The 21523-nt window shown below is 44.0% G+C and overlaps 1 pseudogene; it reads right to left on the bottom strand.

Annotated features, from left to right (window-relative positions):
* Window positions 1-21523, bottom strand: part of LOC141212354 (uncharacterized) — a 112955-nt pseudogene that overhangs the window by 25551 nt on the left and 65881 nt on the right.

Genomic DNA, 21523 nt, shown 5'->3' on the forward strand with positions numbered 1-21523 from the left:
AAACCGTTCATGCTGAAGGATGTTGCAGGCAGCAGATCGCTCTCCACGGCGTGTCCAGACTCTGTCACGTCTGTCATATGTGCTCAGTGTGAACCTGCTTTCATCTGTGAAGAACACAGGGCGCCAGTGGCGACTTTGCCAATCTTGGTGTTCTCTAAAAATGGCAAGCGTCCTGCACGGTGTTGGACTGTGAGCACAACCCCCATCTGTGGACGTCGGGCCCTCATACCACCCTCATGGAGTCGGTTTCTAACCGTTTGTGCAGACACATGCACATTTGTGGCCTGCTGGAGGTCATTTTGTGGGGCTCTGGCAGTGCTCCTCCTGTTCCTCCTTGCACAAAGGCGGAGGTAGCGGTCCTGCTGCTGGGTTGTTGCCCTCCTATGGCCCCCCACATCTCCTGGTGTAGTGACCTGTCTCCTGGTACCGCCTCCAGCCTCTGGACACTACGCTGACAGACACAGCAAACCTTCTTGCCACAGCTCGCATTGATGTGCCATTCTGGATGAGCTGCACTACCTGAGCAACTTCTGTGGGTTGTAGAGTCCGTCTCATGCTACCATGAGTGTGAAAGCACAACCAACATTCAAAAGTGACCAAAACATCAGCCAGAAAGCATTGGTACTGAGATGTGGTCTGTGGTCCCCACCTGCAGAACCACTCCTTTATTGAGGGCGTCTTGATAATTGCCAATAATCTCCATCTATTGTCTATTCCATTTGCACAACAGCATGTGAAATTGATTGTCAATCAGTGTTGCTTCCTAAGTGGACAGTTTGGTTTCAGAGAAGTTTGATTCACTTGGAGTTATATTCTGTTGTTTAAGTGTTCCCTTGATTTTTTTGAGCAGTGTATATTTTATATAATGAGACTAATATGATTATATGAATGTTTGTAGTTTTCTTCATTTTTTATTTCATTGTGATGTCATTTCCTTGTTTTTTTTCTATATAAATGTTGTATTTCTATGTGATTGGCCACAATTGACAAAAGCTCAGGAGGAGCTGAAACGTTTTGCAGATTTGTGGATGTGGAATAAATGATTGACTACAGGTGAGTGCCGGGATCTCTTTCCTTTCCCCCTCCATTATTAACCTGAGGGCTTGAAGACAGCGGTGTTTCTTGACAAATCACAGCTGTCATCAACCCTAACCACCATTACCCCGATTGCCACCGCACCAGGGCAATCGTGAAGAGCCGTGCAAAGCACCTGAATTGGTGCGCCATTTCTGAGGCGGCTGAGGGCTGGTATTTTTAGGCTGGGAAGGGCCCAGTAACCGAGGACCTTCCCACCCTGATAATATCCGCTCACAGCTGTCTGCTTTACCTTTGCTGGTTATCAAAAATAGGGAGGACTCCACATCGCTTTTCATTTATTAGCTAAACACAAGTACAGTAAACTCCACACACAGGGCACTAATTATATATCTCACGGATATCGATCATCTATCTCGATCTTTGCACATCTAACACCTAAATATCTGTCATTTCTATTCTGCACTCTCTTCCGGCACGTGTCACACAGACGTGTGTGCGGATGTCACACTTTATGTCATCTGTGTGCAGGACGTACTGACGTCTGAGCTGCAGACAATAAACGGACATGTCCGGTCCGTGTGACCATGTGCGCAGCCTATAGATTATAATGGGTGTACGTGTGTGTCTCTGGTACGTGTGAAGGGTGCCTAAAGGGTATGATCACTTTTAGTATGAATTACCAGTAGGGGGCGTGACCACTTAAAGTGCCTAGGGCAGCATGAATGGCAGATACGGCCCTGAGCACAGCCCTAATAAAGTCATTAGAGCTGCAGATAAAGGGGGCTCGATCACAGCTCTGGATAGTGGGTTGTATCAGCCGGAGGTTATGAACATGGGTGACGATACTAATATATGCCGCACTCTAGATGGAGATCCTACTAATTCATACAATACCCCCTTACATTGTCTTTTGGAGGAGGGTTTGGTATCGGCTGTACTTAATGCCAAACAAATAGAACGATTAAAGGAAAATCACCCACAATGTCCAATATTTCATACATTACCGAAAACCCACAAAGAAGGAAACATCCATCAGTCTAGAGATACATTCAATACTGGCTGCAGAGAAGATTCCTATAATATAGTGAATATTACCAGAAAACATTTACATATGTTATACACTGACAAGGATCCAGCAACAAGAAAGACAACTGACACGTGGAGGACAAACACCAAAGGTTTCATTGAATGTGGGGGAAATAAATGTGGTTTGTGCAAGTCTGTGCACAAAGCAAAAATGTCTGCATCTACTAACCATAATAAACCCTATAATATCCGACATCTCATTAGTTGTAGCTCCACACGTCATTGACACCATACAATGTGAAGCTTGTCTGCTGCAATATGTGGGGTGCACGGTCAGACCCTTACGTCACCGCATTGGGGGACACGTTAGGGACGTTCTTAGCATCACAACACGTAATACATCTGCAGCATCACAACATCTCATACAACACAATAGGGATTAATCACTTTACAGTTGTGGGTATTGAATATGTCACCAGACCAGCTAAGGGGGAGATTGGTATAAAAAGTACACCCCCGAGAAGCCTTGTGGATTCTGGAATTGGACTCCAGATTCCCCAGTGATATGAATCTTCGTTCAGACCTTGTATCCATTTACTGAATTGTGTTTTTACCTCTTTTATAGTAATTATACATAATATACACATTTTAGATGCAGACACTTCATTCTTCTATTGCACGGATGCTTTTTGTTGTGGACAGATGATCATCCATAGGGTTAATGTAGACATACTTGCACACATCCATTTGGGGCTGGGGGTCTCCGCTGTGCATAATGCCCCGTCTCATGCTGCACATAACACATCTGCATCTCTGGCTGCTATGAGCATAAAAGGGGACAAACTTATGGTGTGGCCCCCATGCTCCCCTGACCTCAACCCCATTGAGAACCTCTGGAGCATCATCAAAAGGAGTGTCTATGATGGCGGGAGGCAGTTCACATCTAAGCAACAGCTCTGGGAGGGTATTCTGTCCTCATGCAAAACAATTGAAGCAGAAACCATCCAAAACCTGACAAATTCAATGGACGAGAGAGTTCAGGAGCTCCTTTCGAACAAGCGGTCCTATGTGCAAATGTAACATCACCTAGAATAAAGTTTTGAGTTGAAAACTGTTTGATTTCAGTGTGTAATAACCTGCTAATGCTTATAATTTCAAAAATGACCATTTTTTTGTTCTTTATTAAAATGAAAAGGTTGAAAACTCTGCTGTGCATAATAATTTGGAACATGCATTTTGAGTGCAGTTTGAGTTTTTTATTTTTTTAAAAATATCCTGTTATCATAGGCAGTTTGTACAAAAACCTTTCAATTGTACTCTGATAGTTATTTGACTGGAAAATTACAATGACTGCAATTCATATAGGTAATTTGGGAAAATCTGAGAAAATATTATTTGCATAATAATTTGGAACACAGTGTACAGCTGCTCGGTGTTATGTTTGAATCACTCCCGTGTGTATGATTTGCAACTGTTTGACAGCTTTATTACATGTGAGGAATGTCTATTTCTTACACATTCCTCCCATGTAATAAAGCTGTCAAACAGTCGCAAATCATACACACGGGAGTGATTCAAACATATCACTGAGCTGCTATAAATACTCGGAGCTTGGCCCGAGCATACTCGGAACAGAACATACTCGCTCAACACTAGTTACTACTAACTCAGGAGGGGTTCTCTCCAGGTCTAGTTACTACTCTACTGGCGAGTAGAAAGCCGGTAACGACTAGGATCTATGGTAGAACCTGGGCTAAGTTTCTGTCTACCTCGGGTCAGTCCACCAAAGGGAGGGTTCCTATTGGGGCCATCCTGGAATTCCTTCAGAAAGGCTTAAGCACGGGGTTAGCCACCAGTAACCCTTAAGGTACAAGTATCAGCTCTGGGGGCACTATATAATTACGACTTAGTAGCGAATAGGTGGATCATCAGATTCATTAAAGCTTGCAGTAGATCTAGACCTATTCCTACTCCAAGGATGCCTCCTTTGGACCTTAATCTGGTTCTACAAGCACTAACCAAGTCCCCCTCTGAGCCCTTAGAGGAAGCTTCGGAGAAAATTCTCACCTTAAAAACAGCCATGCTGGTAGCTCTAACTTCAGCTCATAGGGTTAGTGATCTGCACGCGCTGTCAGTTAACCATCCGTTCACGCAAGTGTGTATGGATAGAGTAATCTTAAGACCAGACCCCGCCTATCTTCCAAAAGTGGCCTCCAAATTCCATAGGACACAAGTAATTAATCTCCCTTCCTTCTATCCTGACCCTAGGGATTCAGAGGAACAAAAACTTCACACTCTAGATGTTAAGAGGGTATTAGTCCAGTATTTGGAGGTAACGAAGGCCTGGAGGAAAAGTGACGCCTTATTCATTTCATGTCAGGGGGCTAGGAAAGGGCTTAAGGTTACAAGGGGGACGATAGCTAGGTGGGTCAGGGACACCATTGGCTTAGCATACTCTTCTAGCAATCTGCCAGTTCCAGAGAACCTGAAGGCACACTCCACCAGAGCTGTAGCTCCTTCCTGGGCGGAGAAAGCGGATGTGCCAATCGACATAATATGTAAGGCGGTAACTTGGTCATCCCCCGCTACATTTTACAAGCATAACCATCTTGACCTTTCCTCTTCTACTGATCTGCCCTTTGGGAGGAAGGTGTTGCAAGCGGTAATCCCTCTCTCTGGTGTCTGATCTCTCTAAATCTCTCAGGTGGTGCTGTCATGGGAGAAGGGGAAAAGATCCTAGTTACTTACCAGTAACGGGATTTTACAGAGCCCATGACGGCACCCTATTAATTCCCTCCCCTTTATCACTTAGGGTGTGCACTTTTTAGGGTGTTTTATTAAGAAATGTTTAGGTGGCAGTTATGTACTAACCTGTTTTTCGGAGGCCCTGTCATGCTCTGAAACAAAAACTGATGCGGAAGAGAGGTACCGCCTTTTTATTCAGTAGGTTCCTGTCCTTGGTGGGCGGATACCCTCTCTCAGGTGGTGCTGTCATGGGCTCTGTAAAATCCCGTTACCGGTAAGTAACTAGGATCTTTTTTTCTCCTATTTTTTAATTTTAAAAAATGTTATTAAAATGTTCTAATGCTGATAATTTAGTCATCCGTTCAAATATTAAAATATTCACCCAATGACAAATGAAAGCAATTCTAAATCCATAACCCTTCTATGACCTGATCACTGTCTACATACTCAAAAAACAATGAGTATACCGACATTATCACAACATAAGAACCGAAGCAGCAAATAGTAATGTGAAAGCTTCTTTCCCGGAATCCAATGTTGCTATATCCATAAAAAACCTTCATCAAATCTCATCTTCATTCCTGAACCCGATTATTTCTATAACCATAGATGTGTTAGTGCACAATGCGGTATCTGCGCTCCAGCGAGACCACCGTGTCTGTACTGTCTGCAAGAAGAAAGAAAAGAAAGGGGACATTTGTCCCCCAGCTCTACTGACTGACTCACATTATACTCTAGATTCAGGCCTTTAGGAGACAGACGATTTAAACTCAATATCCAGAAGGCTTCCCTCCTTAATAACCTCTTAATACCGCCTCCTCTCCTAGGAGCACTCACTTGTTCTATCACCAGGTATTTTGTCTCAGACAACGATATCTACGGACTTTCTCAAAATATCCACAAGTGAATTCAGGAGACGTGACTGGGAAAAGAAACCAAAAGGTGAGTCTCCTATGAACTTCATGCTGCAACTTTAATGGAATACTGTGGAGAAAAACGCACATCACGAGGACTGCGAGTCCATCTGCGCCCCACTCTGTTTTCAGAGGATGGGACTTTCTGCGATCAATTTGAGCAGATTAATAAGTGTTCCCTGGATTTAATCTTGTTGACTGCTGATAGACTGCAGGCAGCAGATACAGATTTAAAAGTGGAGATTACGAAAAATGTAAAATAAACAATTAATATATAAATTAGGTCAATAATTTTTCCTTCCCATTTATGATATACAGAGGAGAATTAGAATGTGTTGTGGGTGAATGATGATATTTGTTTTTTAGACTTTGGTGCGTATAGTTAAATGGTACGATGATTATTATCTTACTTGTTTTAACTTCTGCTTTCTCACATCTCGCCCACCCTTTAACACATTCTGTGCACTCTCTCCATATCCACCCCTCCCTTCTCCCTTCTCTCATGTATAACTCTGAGGCTCTACTGACATTTCTCATGCACTCCAAACCATCCACTACCTCTATACAGCACTCAAGATGTTCATACAAATCATTGCACCACCTGCTCTTTCTCTTTTTTCTCCTTCTCCTAGTCGCTGGCAACATCTCTCCCAACCCTCGTCCACCCTCCACTAGCATACACCAGTCTCCTCCAGCTGCATATAGAAACCCTGCTAATCTTATTAACATTCACTGCATGCCCTCTCCTATTGCTTTCCACTATGCTCTCTGGAACGCACGGTCTGTGTGTAACAAACGATCTTACATTTACGATTTTTTCCTCACTAATTCCCTTAACCTTCTGGCTATTACAGAAATCTGGATCCAGCATTCAGACACCACCGCAGCTGCTGCTCTCTCATTTAGTGGGATGAAATTTTCACATACGGCCAGACCTGAGAACAGACAAGGTGGAGGTGTTGGTTTGCTCCTTTTACCACAATGTGCTTTCCAGGTCATCCCCCAGTTCGCTCACTAACATTTCCTTCCTTTGAAGTCCACACCATCAGACTCTTCAAACCCTTCTCCCTGTGAGTGGCTGTTGTGTATCGCCCTCCAGGCTCTCACCAGTTCCTGGATCACTTTGCCAACTGGCTTCCTCACTTTTCTATTCTGTGACATCCCCACCCTCATCATGGGAGACTTTAACATCCCCATCAATGATCTCCTCTCCCAATCTGCCTCTCATCTACTTTCTCTAACCCCCTCATTCGGCCTCTCACAGGTTACTAATTCTCCTACGCATGAAGACGGGAATACTCTGGACCTGGTCTTCTCCCGTCTCTGCTCGCTGCATGACATTACTAACTCTTCTTTCTTTCTCTGTCAAAACCGTCTCCTCACCCGGGACACCCCCACTTACCACACTTATAGGAATACACGTACCATTAATACCCAGCAGCTTATGGACAATCTCCACACATCTTCAGCCCCCATCTCCTCCCTCTTCTGTCCAGAATTGACACTGTCACACTACAATAACACACTGAAGATCGCCCTAGATGAAGCAGCACCTTCTACACACAGAAAGACCCGACACAGACAACGGCAGCCCTGGCACACAATGCAAACACGCTTTCTTCAGCGTTGCTCAAGGTGTGCTGAGCGTCAGTGGAGAAAATCTCTTTTAGCAGAGGACTTCATCCACTATAAATTCATGCTCAAAACCTATAACTCTGCCCTTCATCTGGCCAAACAATCCTACCTCAACACCCTCATCACTTCACTGTCCAACAATCCATAACGACTTTTTGAAACCTGAAACCTAATGCACAGCCCCCCACCACCAACCTCAGCGGTGAGGATCTGGCCACTTATTTCCTTGAAAAAATCAACCACATCCATCAGGACATCTCAGCCCAATCTCCTCAGTGCCTGGATCCTCTTCCCTGCCGCACTTCAAGCTCACTAGCCATCTTTGAGCCTGTTACAGAAGAAGAAGTTACCCAGCTTCTCATTTCTCCTTGACCTACAACCAGCAACAGTGACCCCATTCCTTCACATCTGCAGTATCTCTCACCGGTGGTCACCACTCACCTGACTAAAATATTTAACCTCTCTCTTTCTTCAGGTATCTTTCCCTCTTCATTTAAACATGCAATCATAACCCCTTTACTTAAAAAGCCATCCCTGGACCAGAACTGCACTGCTAACTACAGACCTGTCTCTAATCTTCCTTTCATCTCTAAACTCCTGGAACGCTTGGTCCACTCCCGTCTGATCCACTATCTCTCAGATAACTCCTCGACCCTCTACAATCTGGTTTCCGCTCCTTACACTCCACTGAAACTGCCCTCACTAAAGTCTTTAATGATCTACGAACAGCTAAATCCAAAGGTCACTGCTCCCTGCTGATCTGCTGGATCTCTCGTGCATTTGACACTGTGGATCACCAGCTCCTCCTCACTATGCTCCGCTCTATAAGCCTCTCCTGGTTCTCCTACCTCTCTGACCGCTCCTTCACTGTATCTTTTGCCGGCTCCTCTTCCTCTCCTCGTCCCCTTACTATCGGGGTCCCACAGGGCTCAGTCCTAGGCCCCCTCCTCTTCTCTCTATACACTGCCCCTATTGGACAAACAATCAGCAGATTTGGATTCCAGTATCATCTCTATGCTGACACCTCTTCACCTGACATCACCCCTACCCTAATACAAAATACCAAGGATTGTCTGTCCGCTGTCTCTAACATCACGTCCTCCCTCTATCTTAAACTGAATCTCTCCAAAACTGAACTTCTTTTGTTTCTCCCCTCTACTAACCCAACTCTACCTAACATCGAAATTACCTTGGATGGTTCAACCATAACCCCCAAGCAGCACGCTCGCTGCCTTGGGGTCATATTCGACACTAACCTTTCCTTTACTCCCCATACCCGATCACTCACTCAGTCTTGTCACCTGCATCTTAAAAACATCTCCAGAATCCGACCTTTTCTCACCTTTGAAACTGCTAAAACTCTTACTGTCACTCTTATTCATTCTCGTCTGGACTACTGCAACTCTCTTCAGATTGGTTTCCCTCTTACCAAACTTTCTCCTCTCCAATCCATCCTGAATGCGGCAGCCAGGGTCGTATTTCTGTCCAGCCACTTCACCGATGCCTCCATCTTGTGCCAGTCACTACACTGGTTGCCCATTCTCTACAGGGTTCAATATAAACTCATAGCTCTCACCCACAAATCTCTTCACAGTTCGGCACCGCCTTTATATCTCCTCTCTCATCTCTGTCTATCGCCCTACACGTGCCCTCTGTTCTACAAATGACCTAACATCCCCCATAATCCGAACTTCGCACCTCCGTCTCCAAGACTTTTCTTGTGCTGCGCCAGTTCTCTGGAATGCTCTACCCCAGACGATCTGACTGATGCCTAGCCCCCATGTCTTCAAGCGCGCTTTAAAAACCCGTCTCTTTCAACAAGCCGACCACCTCAACTACTCAGTAAATTAACTTTCCCCTGTTCCCTCCTACTAAATATTATTCAGAACCTGCTCCCTACTATTCATCTGTCTCCACACCCTCCATGCACAAGATAACTGCACTCGATACTTGATTATTGCACTTATACATACGGGCTGATGACCGGATCATGCAGCTTTATATGAAAATCCCTATTTATTATAATTGCCCGACCTGAAATAACAAGCACTTTTCACCTACTGTGTCCCCCCATTCCCTTGTAGATTGTAAGCGTGCGAGCGGCCGGACCCTCGCTCCTAATGTAACTGTTTAAACTGTCTTACCTTGTATTGAATTAATTGTCTGTACATGTCCCCGCTTAATTATAAAGTGCTGCGGAATATGTTGGCGCTATATAAATGAAACGTATTATTATGTTTTTTTTGCATTTCCTATATACTCCTATATATATATATATTTGTGGCAATGTGTATTGGTGTAAAATTAAATATTTTATTTGATAGTTAATATACTTTGTTATGGATGTTTTTTCATTTTTGTGTATATACACTGCTCAAAAAAATAAAGGGAACACTGAAATAACACATCCTAGATCTGAATGAATGAAATATTCTCATTGAATACTTTGTTCTGTACAAAGTTGAATGTGCTGACAACAAAATCACACAAAAATCATCAATGGAAATCACATTTATTAACCAATGGAGGCCTGGATTTGAAGTCACCCCCAAACTTAAAGTGGAAAAACACACTACAGGCTGATCCAACTTTGATGTAATGTCCTTAAAACAAGTCAAAATGAGGCTGAGTATTGTGTGTGGCCTCCACGTGCCTGTATGACCTCCCTACAATGCCTGGGCATGCTCCTGATGAGGCTGAGTATTGTGTGTGGCCTCCACGTGCCTGTATGACCTCCTACAATGCCTGGGCATGCTCCTGATGAGGCTGAGTATTGTGTGTGGCCTCCACATGCCTGTATGACCTCCCTACAACGCCTGGGCATGCTCCTGATGAGGGTGCGGATGGTCTCCTGTGGGATCTCCTCCCAGACCTGGACTAAAGCATTCGCCAACTCCTGGACAGTCTGTGGTGCAAAGTGACGTCGGTGGATGGAGCGAGACATGATGTCTCAAATGTGCTCAATCGGATTCAGGTCTGAGGAACGGGCGGGCCAGTCCATAGCTTCCATGCCTTCATCTTGCAGGAACTGCTGACACACTCCAGTCACATGAGGTCTGGCATTGTCCTGCATTAGGAGGAACCCAGGGCCAACCGCACTAGCATATGGTCTCACAAGGGGTCTGAGGATCTCATCTTGGTACCTAATGGCAGTCAGGCTACCTCTGGCGAGCACATGGAGGGCTGTGCAGCCCTCCAAAGAAATGCCACCCCACACCATTACTGACCCACTGCCAAACCGGTCATGCTGAAGGATGTTGCAGGCAGCAGATCGCTCTCCACGGCGTCTCCAGACTCTGTCACGTCAGTCACATGTGCTCAGTGTGAACCTGCTTTCATCTGTGAAAAGCACAGGGCGCCAGTGGCGACTTTGCCAATCCTGGTGTTCTGTGGCAAATGCCAAGCGCCCTGCACGGTGTTGGACTGTGAGCACAACCCGCATCTGTGGACGTCGGGCCCTCATATCACCCTCATGGAGTCGGTTTATAACCGTTTGTGCAGACACATGCACATTTGTGGCCTGCTGGAGGTAATTTTGCAGGGCTCTGGCAGTACTCCTACTGTTCCTCCTTGCACAAAGATGGAGGTAGCGGTCCTGCTGCTGGGTTGTTGCCCTCCTACGGCCCCCTCCACGTCTCCTGGTGTACTGGCCTGTCTCCTGGTAGCGCCTCCAGCCTCTGGAGACTACGCTGACAGACACAGCAAACCTTCTTGCCACAGCTCGCATTGATGTGCCATCCTGGATGAGCTGCACTACCTGAGCAGCTTCTGTGGGTTGTAGAGTCCGTCTCATGCTACCACGAGTTTGAAAGCACAACCAATATTCAAAAGTGACCAAAACATCAGCCAGAAAGCATTGGTACTGAGATGTGGTCTGTGGTCCCCACCTGCAGAACCACTCCTTTATTGAGGGTGTCTTGATAATTGCCAATAATTTCCATCTATTGTCTATTCCATTTGCACAACAGCATGTGAAATTGTTTGTCAATCAGTGTTGCTTCCTAAGTGGACAGTTTGATTTCACAGAAGTTTGATTCACTTGGAGTTATATTCTGTTAAGTGTTCCCTTTATTTTTTTGAGCAGTGTATATTTTATATAATGAGACTAATATGATTATATGAATGTTTGTTTGTAGTTTTCTTCATTTTTTATTTCATTGTGATGTCATTTCCTTGTTTTCTTTCTATATAAATGTTGTATTTCTATGTGATTGGCCACAATTGACAAAAGCTCAGGAGGAGCTGAAACGTTTTGCAGATCTGTGGATGTGGAATAAATGATTGACTACAGGTGAGTGCCGGGATCTCTTTCCTTTCCCTCTCCATTACTAACCTGAGGGCTTGAAGACAGCTGTGTTTTTTGACAAATCACAGCTGTCATCAACCCTAACCACCATTACCCCGATTGCCACCGCACCAGGGCAATCATGAAGAGCCGCCAAAGCACCTGAATTGGTGCGCCATTTCTGAGGCGGCTGAGGGCTGGTATTTTTAGGCTGGGAAGGGCCCAGTAACCGAGGACCTTCCCACCCTGATAATATCCGCTCACAGCTGTCTGCTTTACCTTTGCTGGTTATCAAAAATAGGGAGAATTGCACATAAATTAAAAAATAGATTAGCTAAACACAAGTACAGTAAACTACACACACAGGGCACTAATTATATATCTCACGGATATCTATCACCTTTCTCGATCTTTGCACATCTAACACCTAAATATCTGTCATTTCTATTCTGCACTCTCTTCCGGCACGTGTCACACAGACGTGTGTGCGGATGTCACACTTTATCATCTGTGTGCAGGACGTATTGACGTCCGAGCTGCAGACAAAAAACGGACATGTCCGGTCCATGTGACCATGTGCGCAGCCCATAGATTATAATGGGTGTACGTGTGTGTCTCCGGTACGTGTGAAGGGGGCCTAAAGGGTATGAGCACTTTTAGTATGAATTACCAGTAGGGGGCGTGACCACTTAAAGTGCCTAGGGCAGCATGAATGCCAGATACGGCCCTGAGCACAGCCCTAATAAAGTCATTAGAGCAGTAGATAAAGGGGGTTCGATTACATCTCTGGATAGTGGGTTGTATGGACCGGAGGTTATGAACATGGATGACGATACTAATATATGCCGCACTCTAGATGGAGATCCTACTAATTCATACAATACCCCCTTACATTGTCTTTTGGAGGAGGGTTTGGTATCGGCTGTACTTAATGCCAAACAAATAGAACGATTAAAGGAAAATCACCCACAATGTCCAATATTTCATACATTACAGGAAACACACAAAGAAGGAAACATCCATCAGTCTAGAGATACATTCAATACTGGCTGCAGAGAAGATTCCTATTGTTAAGGGAGGGCAATAACCCTTCACGGTTGACCAAGTGAGTGTCAGATTATTATGTTGATTGCACAATCCACAGAAAACCAAACGGAGGCAATGCGTGCTCTGTATTGGGAGGATTCAAAGAATCTCTGATCAAGTTTATTTTGCTTAGCATTTTATATTGTTTTGAGTATATCAAATAGCCAATCAACTCTACAGCCATACTACAATACTATAGGCTAACTGATGTTAGTACAATTATTACGGAAAACACATATATGGTCATATTATCATTGTTAGTTTGAAGCACTATGGAAATTTTACAAGGTCAAACCTGGCTTAAACAAGTTAGATAACAGAGTGTCTGACAAAATGTTCTCTTGAGAAAAGGTTAGTGTGAGATAAGTTCCATGGGAAGAGAAAGAATGTATGTTATGCAAGGAGTGATAATAACATGATTTTAAAGCAAGCAGACAAAATGGAGTTGCTCTAGCATGAGTATCAATACGTCCTTTACATTCCCCCCTAAAAATTATGTTATTATCAAGAGAGGTGCTTTCCCAGGGTCATGTTTTGAGCCTGAGGGACATTGGTCTTCACCCAATTAGTGCCCTTGTTACCAATTGGGGCTGTCGCGGCATGTCCATCCCCCCTTGTTTGTTGATATAATCATAAAGCTCAGATCTGAAATTGGTTGGGGCAAGCGGGTAAAGGTCATCATTCCCTTGTCATCCAGGTCCTCAATGCTGGTTACATCTGGGAGGTCCGTGTACAGTAGCACTTGATGTCGGTTAACAGCATCCTCCTTGCTCTCTGATGACTGGCAGGTTTTCCTCATGCAAAATGGGATACAATAAAAGACTAGTTTTAGTAAAACATATATTAACAAGATGCACGCAGCAATATGCAACACTCTTTGGTCAATTCATTATGTTTGTTATACTCTTACCTGAGTTTCCTAATGTCTTCCATTTTAGTCTTTAACCGTATGGTAGAGTCGGGGTCAATATAGTGACAACAGGCTGGGCCTACAACCTGACACACATCCCTCTTTGAGCTGCTGTCAAATAGTCCAGCACTAAAGTATTTTGATTAGCCACTATAATAAGTTGATTCTGCACCGCAACACTAGTATCAATTACTTCCAAAATATTCCAAATCTGGTCATCTAAGTAGTCAGTGACTTCCACTAACTTGTCCCACATTTATGTAACCATAGGGTAGAGGAAGACAGTACTAACTATCTTATCGGGTATACTCATTTGAACTAAATGAGGCCTTCCTGATGGGCGTGGGGTGTTGTCTTTGGCACGTTTATAACGTTTATAGATGGTATGAAGAGGGATGGCTCTCATATCTACTTTACTATGGGGAATAAGATAAGTGGCTGAAGTTAGCCGGCCCAACGTACAAGTCCCCCCTACTCCGACTGGGAGACATTTATACACATTATTCCCACAGACCCAATATGTGGCTGATGGCAAATCCCATAAAGCAGAGTGCTGTAATACTAATTTATGTACCAAATCGATAAAAACGGTGTTGTTTGATAACATACACCATGAAGGCATTTGTCCCAGGGGGCTACAATATCCAACATCCGGATTACCACATGTTGGATCACTAGGCTTATATTCAGAAGATTCATTACAAGGGACGCTACCAGATATTTTATAACGTGTCATTGGTACCTTTTATAAACAGATTTGCATATACCCATGAGTGATTATGAATGTTTCTTTCCAATAATGACGGTCTGGGACGGACCGCCAGAAAGGGCATACTAGCGGCTGAAACTGGTGAGTGAGTACATATCCAACAGTCACTGATCTGGTTGTTTTCTAATTGTCTCAATTCTTGTACCAAAATCTGATGGTGAGTAATGAACTTATTATTAAAGTACTCTGTTGTAGGCTATTCCAGGTATTGACTAGTTTAATCATACATATTATCATAAAACATCTCAGCTGTTGGGATTGTCAGGAGCACTTGGTATGGTCCGTCATACAGTGGTTCTAGTCCGTGTTTCCGAACATGTCTCTTCACATACACATAACTCCAGGCCTGAGGGTATGACAACCTTCTGCATCAGCTGAATCTGGAATAGAAGATGATACTAATGCATGGGTGTTAGTTAGTGCTTTGGCAAGCTGAATCACATATTGCACAACATAATCTGTTTCTTCTGATAATTGTTGTGGGGTAAATCTAGCTATAGCTGGTTGTGACCTAAATAGTATCTCATAGGGTGACAGTTTGTGTTTCCCTATGGGGGTGGTGCGTATGTGATATAGTGCAATGGGAAGGAGCTCAGTCCACTGGGCCGTAGTCTCCTGCATCATTTTGGTTCATTGCCCTTTCAGTGTGCCATTCAATCTCTCCACCTTGCCACTTGACTGTGGATGGTAAGGAGTATGTAACGTCACTGTTGATCCGATCATGGTAAGTATTTCTTGATATACACATGAGGAAAAGGCTGGTCCTTGATCACTTTTGATAACTTCTGAGACTCCATACCGGCAAACAACTTCAGAGACCAGCTTCTTGGCGGTAGTCTTGGCAGTCATGTTTGGAACGGCGAATGCTTCTGGCCAACTGGAAAACATATCCACTACCACTAAGCAGTCCATGGGCCCAAGCCGCAATGGCTGGATACAGGAGTCGAGGCAAACAGTACAGTTGTTTCTTCTTCCATAGCCCATCTATCAACTTAGCACCCACCTACTTCCACGACTGGCGTTCTTCTTTAGAGCGTAGAGCGTGTGGAGCGTAGCTTTGTGATTGGAGGGACTGGTTGATGCTCTTCTGCAGGTTGATCCTGGGTTGGCACGGAATTTAGCTGTTTGGCCTGTTGCCGCGTAAGAGCCATGGACATGGATGTCAGAAGAAGAGCTGCTCGCTTAGCATGGAGATCAGCAAGTGCATTACCTCTTGCTTCAGGGGCATCTGGTCGGGTATGAGCTTTTACCTTTACGACAGCCAACTGTCTTGGTAGTTGCACCACTTCCATCAATTGTCTGACGCTTTCAGCATTTTTCACAGAACCTGCAGTCAAAGCTCTGAGCTCTGCTTCCTGTGCTGACATACTGGGAGGTAAGGCTGCAGCCTCTACCAATGTATCTTCAGTTGTGACAGCATATCCTGTATGAAACCTGCCAGAGGTGTCAGCATATCTTGATCCATCTGTATATAACGTAAGTTCTGGATCATCCAAGGGTACTTCCCCCACTAGAACAAGTGGAGTTGACTCCGCAGTAATTTGTTCCGGACAATCATGCAGTGGAGCCTCTTTCCCCTCTCCTTCAGGCGCTGGTAGCAGGGTGGCTGGGTTGATGGTGGTGCACCAGTGTAATTTCACATTTTCTGGCAAAATCAACGAACACTGCAGCCGCAGGTGTGTCTGTGTAGACAGATGTTTAGGTTGTATGGCATGAACCGCTCATAGACAGCTGGGGGAGTCTACCGGATCCAGATGCGCTGAGTAATACCCGACTGGGCACTGCTTTGTACAGTGTCTCTGCTTGAGTACTTCGGCTGCACGCCCTCCTGTCTCAGAGACATACAAATGGAAAGACATTCCAAGGGCAGAGGCTGTCATTATCCTTGACTTTAGTTTCTCAAAGGCTTGTTGCAGCTGTTCTTGGTGGTCCTTGTTGTTTACATCAGCCAGAGTGTCTTCTTTTAATGCATCATAGAGGGGCGGCTGCGTGAGACGTGAGGCGTCTGGGATCCATTGTCTGCAGTATGTACATAGTCCGAGGAACCGTTGCAGCTCTATGGAATCTTTTGTGAATGGTAGTGCGTAGATGACCGTCTTCCTTTCTTCTGTGAGATGTCTGGCACCCTGAGTAAGGCAATGGCCCAAGAAGACCACTTGACCGAGGCAAAACTGAAGTTTCGAGGCTGAGACTCGACAATTCAGTTTTGCTAGATGCTTGAGGAGACTAACACTGGCCCTGATGGACATTTGCTCCGTGTAAATGTAATATGTAAATGCAAACAGAAACTGACAGTCTTTGTGTAGTGGAATACTAATAAAAACAAAAACGTTTGCTAAATCAATTACTGTAAACCAGACAACGTGTATGTGCATCTATTAGAAACTTAAAGATACATGACCAGCTAGAGAATTAGTTTACATCACCATATTTTAGCCCTAATGTCAAAGTGGACATAAATATGTGCTGTTGAGGGTAGTGGATCGATCAGCCAACTTATCACACACTGATCATGATGATCTTCCTCATACACACTCTGGGTGTAGTGTGTATTGCTGCCTGTATTTCGGGTGTGCCAAGATGGCTACCACCAGAAGGAAGCATACTACAGGAAGGGTGCACCAAGATGGCCACCACCAAAGGGACATGTGGTCAGAGGCTGGAGGTGATGCAATGGGTGTAGCAACATGGCCGCTACAGGAACGGTTGGAACTTTGGGCGGACATAGGTATAACAGATGAGGATGGGGCACTAGAAGTGGCTTGGGTAGTAGCGAGGGGAGTGCGTGACATGCAACACAATAATCTACTGACAATGGATTCTGCTGGCCACAATTAGAACATTCCCAACAATTCATTACTCCGCCATTATCGGAGAGCAGTATCTTTGTAATACACATAACATAGCGTCGTCTTTCCCTTATTGTCTGCATTTTCTTTCTCCATTCACCTCTTCTTTTTTTTTTCTGCTCTGTATCAAGCCAAGGACGTTTTGCTATGCTAGCAGCTGTAACTGGGTGCTTATCTTGCAGCGCGCATATTTCAGTTAACCATTTAAGTTTCTCCACATATCTACATACTTTTCCCTTCTGTCAACAAACTCAGCGCAACCTTCAGCGCAACTTTTCCCTCACATGCATTCACTTTTCAACATTCCATTATCTTCCTTGCTGCATTTAACATCTTGTACTGTAATCTTACACAATGATATTACTCTTTTTTCTCTACATGTATAACAAACTGACATGATAGCTGTCCTGCTCTTGTAGCTATCTCCTTTCCTTCTCTTAATGGACCATGGTCACGGATGTAATCATTAGATGCAGCTTGTATTGTAGGTCCCCCAATACGACATATCTCTGCAGCTAGCCCCCACCCATGCTGCAGTTTCGCATTTGCTGCGTTTACAATGATCCCAACCTGCTGTTGTGGTATACTCCCCATACCTGTTCTCAGTATAGTAGAGAATTATGAAGGACCATTCAGTAAAACAGACGCCACCTCCTCATACTAGCGTCCATGTTCTATTTTCCCCAGTTTGGGAGAGGGTGAATAGGGAAGAGTTCAGAGGACGGACCCTGGGTCCCTCTGAATGTAATATGATGGTAGGGGCAGGTGGGGGTTGTAATTCATAATACCCCCCATCAGCGTTAAGTAATGGGCAGGTTGGTGCTACAACACCAGGTTTACGTGCATGCTTCACAATTATAGCACGTCCTGCGCCATCCTGGATTAGTGACCCAACACACATTACAGAGCCAACCATCTGGGTTATATGATGGTTGCTGGCTCCCAGTGGGAAGTGCAGGGTCTTTAATCTCATAAGGTATAAGTTGCTCGCTCAGTTTCCGGATTCAGGGGCTGGGGTACTGATACATTTGTGGCAGATGCTTCTTTAGGGGCTCTAGATTTGGATTGTGGACACATAATTTGGGAAGGGGGACCTACTTCCTTCTGTACTTTTTCAACATATCCTTCATCACAAATCTCATATGCCACTTTCCTAAAGTTTTCAGCATCTTCCAACAATCCACAGCAGTCAACTAATCTACCCCTTTGCTGCCGGATGCCTTCATCCCACAACACAGGCTGAAGCCTCCCCTCCACAGGAAAATTTAACACCTTAAACACTTTTGGCGCGTGCTTAAATGATCTTTTCCCTTTTCGACTGATCATGATATTCATCACATCCTCCTTCTCCTGCGGGGGAGACAAATTCTTTCTGCTCCACGGAAACATTGATTATTCACTACAACTGACAAAAAAGATCCTTAATTTGTGCACAGCGGAGTCTGGCCAGAGCTCCCAGCAGTTCCACTACTAACTCACCCCTCCCGTCGGAGGAATTCTTTCACACAACAAATGAAAGGAGGAGCACTTCTGCAGCTTTGCAGCGCTCCGGACACTCGATATACGTATATCTACTTGCGTGTCCTACCCAATCTTCGATCACCTGCCGCGACTGAAACTAACAATGTTCAGTCTCTCCTAAGGATTTTTGTCAGAAGCTGAGATACACACAATATTCACTTGTCAATCCGAGGTGATACTGCTTTGAAGTTAAATAATATCAGACCCCTAATGGGACTACACCCCTTATAGTCTCACCTTTGACTATATCCAACCAGGACGTCCAGAGATACTGCAAACAACCACAAACCACGTGGAAACCACGCCAAACGGTCAGTGTCACTAGCAAAGAACTTGTGCACTTACCGTGGCTTTTTGTGGGGGATGATCAGTCCTAATTCCAGTGGGGGAGGCTGAAGGCAGGTCTCTCTTTGTGGACGTCCAGAGGTGGAGGGGCGTCCCTGGTTAGGGATCCGAGTCACGGCACCAACTGTTAAGGGAGGGCAATAACCCTTCACGGTTGACCAAGTGAGTGTCAAATTATTATGTTGATTGCGCACTCCACAGAAAACCAAACGGAGGCAATGCGTGCTGTGTATTGGGAGGATTCAAAGAATCTCTCATCCCGTTTATTTTGCTTAGCATTTTATATTGTTTTGAGTATATCAAATAGCCAATCAACTCTACAGCCATACCACAATACTATAGGCTAACTGATGTTAGTACAATTATTACGGAAAACACATATATGGTCATATTATCATTGTTAGTTTGAAGCACTATGGAAATTTTACAAGGTCAAACCTGGCCTAAACAAGTTAGATAACAGAGTGTCTGACAAAATGTTCTCTTGAGAAAAGGTTAGTGTGAGATAAGTTCCATGGGAAGAGAAAGAAAGAATGTATGTTATGCAAGGAGTGATAATAACATGATTTTAAAGCAGACAAAATGGAGTTGCTCTAGCATAAGTATCAATATGTCCTTTACACTATAATATAGTGAATATTATCAGAAAACATTTACCTATGTTATACACTGACAAGGATCTAGCCACAAGAAAGACAACTGACACGTGGATGACAAACACCAAAGGTTTCATTGAATGTGGGAGAAATAAATGTGGTTTGTGCAAGTCTGTGCACAAAGCAAAAATGTCTGCATCTACTAACCATAATAAATCCTATAATATCCGACATCTCATTAGTTGTAGCTCCACATGTCATTGACACCATACAATGTGAAGCTTGTCTGCTGCAATATGTGGGGGGCACGGTCAGACCCTTACGTCACCGCATTGGGGGACACGTTAGGGACGTTCTTGGCCCCACAACACGTAATACATCTGCAGCATCACATCTCATACAACACAATAGGGATTAATCCCTTTACAGTTGTGGGTATTGAATATGTCACCAGACCAGCTAAGAGAGATTGGTATAAAAAGTACACCCCAGAGAAGCCTTGTGGATTCTGGAATTGGACTCCAGATTCCCCAGTGGTATGAATCTTCGTTCAGACCTTGTATTAATTTACTGAATTGTGTTTTTTTTTCTTTTTTCCTTTCTTTTTTATAGTAATTATACATAATATACACATTATAGATGCAGACACTTCATTCATGTATTGCACGGATGCTTTTTGTTGTGGACATATGATCATCCATAGGGTTAATTTAGACATACTTGCACATGTCCATTTGGGGCTGGGGGTCTCCGATGTGCATTAGACACTATTATGTGTATAAGAAGCCGGTTACTGGTTATTTATTATGTCATGTAGAAGAACTGAACACAAATGCCAGGTAGAAACGCAGAGATGTTTTGCTCCTATCTGTTTTTTAATGTTTTTATTATTTTAATTTGGATTGTTCAATAAAAGTTTTTGGTTTTATTCACACTGGAAAACAAGTGCTGGATTATCAGTAACTTTCTTTGTCCCATTCATTCCTTCCCAACTGTGATTTTTCATCCAAGCATTGAGAGATGAGCTGAATGCAGACAATTTTTTCTATAGAGGAATGGCAGACATGGGTGTTGTCCACATAGAAAGCCTCTCCTAAATCCCATACACAAAAAAGCCGCCCTACAATCTGCCAGGACACATGCGGAAACATATGAAGCCTCCTGGGACTTTATACTCTGGAGTGATCAGACCAAGATAAAGGGTTTTTTGGAACTGATGGCTTCAAAACTTTATAACATTGAAGAGGTGAGGAATACAATGAGAATGCATGGTGTCTACAGTGAGACCTGGTGGTGGCCGTGTCCTTATGTGCGGCTGCATGAGGAGCTACATTTCATTGATGGTATCTTGAATTCACAGATGTTCTGCTCTGTAGTGACAGAAAAGATGCTGCCATCACTCTGTTCCCTTGGTAGGCCACTGTTACATTTCTGAAGAACAGGGTGACAGTGATTCTGTGGCCAAGTGTCTCCTGATCTGAACGCAACCAAACACCTATGGGGAATTCTGAAGAGACAAGTTGTCATCGCTCCATCCAGCATCCAGGCTCTAAGAGCTCGTTATTGAAAAAGAGATAAAAGATAGATATAGTATTGTCACTAACTTGTTCATTCCAGGCCTAGAAAACTTGGTGCCGTCCTTTAAAATTATCTCGGCCATACAAAATAATAGATGTAGTAGCTTTTGATGTGGGGTGTACTCATTTTTGCATCAACTAATTTGAGTAAAACTGAAGATTTTGTAATGAGAGTTATATTAATAACCTTACTTTCATGTTTTGATTACAAAAAAATGTTCTATGAA

This window comes from Phyllobates terribilis, unplaced genomic scaffold (genome assembly GCF_046119375.1).
Source record: "Phyllobates terribilis strain yellow unplaced genomic scaffold, ASM4611937v1 Scaffold_171__1_contigs__length_4068163, whole genome shotgun sequence".
Lineage (NCBI taxonomy): Eukaryota > Metazoa > Chordata > Amphibia > Anura > Dendrobatidae > Phyllobates > Phyllobates terribilis.